Below are 5,000 nucleotides of genomic sequence, written 5' to 3'. Positions count from 1 at the left end.
GTTGATACTTTGCAGACCTAGTTACATATAACTTCTAGCCATTAGAGCTATAAAATACTGAGAAGCTTGTAGTTTTATTACAGTTTTCCTCTTGTGTCTCCTGTAACGTTGCATGTAAAGTTAGAAACAATTTGAAAGCATTTTCGAATTTCTCGTTATTAACATCAACAACAAGTTTGAGCCGAACGTTTATCATTGATCACCAGTTAAGGACGCCTTCGGCATTTGTCAAATAACGACTGTTTGAGGTCTTGTTGAATGGTTGTTGACATTTGCAGAATTAACTTCTAGCCAAAAGAGATATTAAATTGTTTTTCATTTTTTTTCTGGCGAGTTAGAGACAGTTTGCTGAGTGTTTTAGTTTTAAGAATGCAGCATACTTTACATGCGTATATCCACTGGTGAAGCACTTCCCCTATATTTTTTAAACACACCACAATAAGTATTTTTAGTACAAACAAGATTCGTAACTTATAGTTTCCGTCACTTATAATAGAGTTCAATTTTCGCTTCAGCAGTGGTATATAATAACAATATTTTTGCAGCTTTCATCCTTTGTTTTGACTTTGTCATGCCTTTCTTCCATACTCTCTGCGTTAAGTATTAAATATTCAGCGCCCAGTTCCGCTTCCTTCTACTGGCATCAGAAACCCAGCTGTCTTCAAACCTCCGACGTTCGTCACATGAGCTTCGCGCACGAAATCTTCCACTCCCTAGTAACAACCAATACTCCTTAGCTTATGGGGCGCCGATTGCGACATTATTGTATATTTTAAAAATATATCGTAAACTTACAATTTATGCTAAACTTTCGGAGTTATAGAGTCTTCTGAGTATGAACTTAATGCAGAACTCTACAATTATGGTAAACTTTACTTGTACGGTTTAGTTTGTCCTAAACTTGTTCTTTTGCGGAGCGTTTCAACTGGAATTTATGCCAAACTCAAAATTCATGCAAAACTCAAAATTCATGGTCAACTCAAAATTTATTCCCAACTCAAAATTGATGGCATGATGCATTGCGCGCAAAACAACCAGCACGAGAGAAACTGGTACGGGTAGCATCTTCAATACAATATGGCGGCGAGAGTAACTTTTTTCACTGCTGCAAGGCAACTTGTGTCTGAAGTGGAATAGCACTTTTCATCTCACGAAGATGGCAACCTTGACAGACTTGAACTACTGGAGGGTCGTCTGGAAGAGGCCTGAGAGACCAATAATGTTGTTATTCACCGATCGGAGGACTTAAGGACTTTCACGCCAAAATCTTCCTACGGTGAGATTTTCTTCATTTCTCGCCTAGAGTTAGGTCATGAAGTACTTACTGCAAAAATGAAAAAAAAAATGGGGCTCACTGACTTTGTTTCGGAGAAAATGGCAGTGGAAAAATGCCTTAATTTCGAGAAATCAGTCATAATAGCGAGATGTAGCCTAATCTGCTCATCCATCGAAAATCATAAAAATAAACTGTTAGAGTGAAGGCTTCCGTGCAAAGGATTTTAGGAGTGGGATTTTTAGATAACTGCATACCGCTAGGGATGTCGTAAACAGTAGAGTTTCTCCTCGACGAGCGTTTTCGTACGCTCTATCCGTTGCAACCAGTACCGGAAATTGATGGCACGAGGAAAGAAAATATTAAAAAAAGATAACTTCTTACGGTGGGATTTTTTTTCATTTCATCATGTTTTGTAGATAGAAAGTAAAGTAAGAGATTCATCATTAAAAAAAAATAGGGGTCACCGATGATCTAAACGAGTAAAATTGATGTGACTTTGTAAAGCTCTTGGAAATTTCGTTTATCACGCTTTTGCGTGACCTGTCGGGGAAGGACTGGTACCCTAGAGCGGTTCGATTTTTGAAGAGATGAAAGGTTCTTACCGGAAAAAAAAAAAACCTTCTCGAGCATAGCAACGAAATTTTAGGCAGGCGTCATCTTCATTTGTTTAGTGTTTGTATAATATCTCTTCACTGCCATCATGTTCATCTTCTAAAGGGTGGTTTTTGCTATATTTTATCGCTGGTTGTTTCCACACAGGTCCGCACTATTCAAGCGGACGAGGACGAAAATACTGCACTGTTTTCACGAACGTAAAGGAAAGGAACTTCAAAAACATGCATTCATTTTGAACTTAAGTCCGTAGGGTAATAAAAAGATTTTAAAAAAGCAGCCCCATTAAATTTACGCAACGGTTCGTCCTCGAGTTTTCCAAACTTTCAGCCACTACTCGATTAGCTACCTTTTCCAGAGCTTTTTTATCTTCCCGCTCACTTCTCTTTAACGTTTTATGATGATTCGGAAATAAATTTGCCATTCTTTTACCGGCCTGGAATTTTTTCCCCGGCGTTTTTGTGGCCATCTTATTTTAACTAATGCTTGAAAAACATTTATGAAAGTCAAGTAGAATAGTCACGACTGATAAAACAACACGAATATCAGTCGTGCAGTGGTCTGCTTGACTGTCATAAATATTTACTGGGTTGCCAGTATGGTAATCCCAGCCTGGTAAGTGGTGTCTTTGTGCATAGAGCCTTCTCCGCGTATTTTCTTAGGATCGAGAGGGTAGTGGAAATGCGTAGATTTCTCTGGTGGACACAGTAGAATCATTAACTTAACCTGCAATGGCGTCGAAAGTCATGTAACGCGAATGGCGTTCTTGTGGATCCATAAACAAAATATACCCTTATGAAGCTCAATAATGGAAAGTCAGTTGGATAAACTAGGCAGTCGGTGAAAAACAAACACCTGGAGTCTTAAAAGCCACGAGTAATGGACTTCGACAACAATCTATCGCCCGTCGAGCTGAGATCAATGTGAGCTGTGTTTCTAATATTTTACCAAGTGTGCTGAAACACTGAAACCAAAATGGAAAATTCTCTGGTAACTTATGGGTTCAACAAAGACAGAGAACAAATGGAACACCTTAACTGGATCTGTGATCAACTCTGCACAGTCTTCAGTAAAAACGTAATTGGAAATGTGCTAGTATTGCTCTGTAAGCAGGAAGGGTTCACGAAAATAAACAGGTCTGTTGGAAGCGTGCTTGAGTTTCAACAAAATGAGCCCAAAAATTCAGCAAAAAATTGTGACGCCGATGAATAATAAATTAGCTGCTATCTCCAAAATGATGGAATTACCTGGTGATAAATAACCTCGTCTTGGAGAGTAAATTTTTGACTTTGCAGAAGCAATGATCAACCTCAAAAGTTGGGGGATTGTGATCTTTGCTTTGAATTCGCTCATTTATTGTCAAACTTTATAACACTTGACAGAAAAAGAAACACGAAAACCCGGTATCTTTCCATCATTTGACTCAGATGCCTCGCTGTTTGGTGAGTAAACATGCCACGGAAGCATCACACCGCCCGCTGAATTCCGTCGATGTCACTTTCGATTCAAGCTAACAAAATCTGTACCTTGCTGAGTTCGCATTTTTTCGCGTTAATAGTATTTTCGGCCCAATGCTTCTGTTTTACGAAGGAGTATATGTTTTAGGTCACCCATCCAGATACTAACCCCGCCGGACAGGACTTACATTGAAGCATGCCTTCCGATCTACCGAATGAGGGAGGACAACCCGTACAAGCTGCCCAAGCACCGATATTTACCAGTAACGCCCCTGTTCCTCCAAAAATTATCTGGAAATCTTGCTAATAACTGGAAGTAGTGGAAGCAGGTTTGAAGTGCTTACGAATTAGTCACGCGTCTCTATGAGCAGACCGACGAGTATCGAGTGGCTGCATTTATCACATGTATTGGTCCGAAAGCTCTCACTATTCACAATGGCCTTCCGTTCCAGAGCGAAGACGATAAGAAGAATTTAGCGAAAATCCTCGAATTATGGGAATCCTATTGCTTCGGGAAAACGAACATTCTTTATAAAAGATATCGCTTCAACAATCGCAATCAAGACGCCGGTGAATCAATCGACATTTGCACATCAAATTTGAGATCTCTTTCCGATACGTTCAACTTTGGAACGCTTAAAGACGAAATGATAAGAGGTAGGATTGTCTGCGGAGTTCGTGACAGCTGTTTAAGAAAGGAACTACTCCAAGTACCGGAACTTACGCTTAAGAAATGTATAGATATGAGCCGTAGCGCCGAAGCCACGTCGACTCAACTGGAAGCTATGTCAGCGCAAAATTCGCACGCACCCCTACCCCTTTAAGGTGAACTTTGTCAAAAAGCCGTCTAAAAGCGCGGATAAATCATCCTTTGTAAAAGATTGCCGATTTTGTGGTCAAATGCATGAGATAGAAGGAGAGATCGAAGTGTCCAGCTTTTGGGAAAATTTGCTTTGCTTGTCAAAAAGAGAATCATTTTGCCTTGAAATGTTCCCAAAAAAAAGAAGCTGCACAAGACAAAGAAACCAAGGAACAGGAAACCTCCACAAAAGCATTCTGTGAATCAGTTCGACTTTAATGAAAGTGAAGAGGAAATTCTCTCTGTATCCTGCTCCGAAGAAGAAATCAACGCCGTTGATAACCACTCAAACAAGATCCTGACCACTATGAAGATTGCTGGGAAGGACTTAGGTGCACCCTGCAATATTCTGCCCATCAAATATCTCCCCAAAAGAACTGTGGTTGAGCAATCGAGTCACACCCTCAAAATGTACTCCAAGTCAACCATGTCAGCCGTTGGTAAAGCAAAAATCTCCCTAGTTAATCCTTAGAACATGGAAAGCTATCTGATCGACTTCACTCTTGTCGATGGCAATTTTGCTCCATTACTCGGTCTGGAAACTGCTCAGATGATGAAGTAAATGGTTGTGCAAACTCAGAACATTTTGTCCATTAGAGACGATACATCGTCCTATGATACTCAGAAGCCTAAGTTCACAAGAGATACAGTGATGCGTGAATATTGAGACGTCTTTGGAGAAGATGTGGGCCGCATTGAAGGGAAAGTACACCTTGAAACAGACCCAAATGTTGCTCCCACAGTTATGCCGCCACGTTGTGTACCTGTTGCGCTTAAAGAGAGACTAAAGAATGAA

General features: G+C 40.2%; 1 protein-coding gene across 1 annotated transcript in view; it reads right to left on the bottom strand.

Moving 5' to 3' along the window:
• Positions 1-83, bottom strand: part of LOC137983309 (melanocortin receptor 5-like) — an 18,278-nt gene extending 18,195 nt beyond the window's left edge. The window contains exon 1 of the mRNA XM_068830518.1: positions 1-83. This exon is cut by the window's left edge and continues 461 nt beyond it. The gene's annotated coding sequence lies outside the window, so the exon portion shown is untranslated.
• Positions 84-5,000: the final 4,917 nt, after the last annotated feature.

This window comes from Montipora foliosa, chromosome 13, assembly GCF_036669935.1.
Source record: "Montipora foliosa isolate CH-2021 chromosome 13, ASM3666993v2, whole genome shotgun sequence".
NCBI classification, from domain to species: Eukaryota; Metazoa; Cnidaria; class Anthozoa; order Scleractinia; family Acroporidae; genus Montipora; species Montipora foliosa.
Note: the sequence above shows the minus strand (reverse complement) of the source record. Positions and strands in the feature narration are given on the sequence as shown.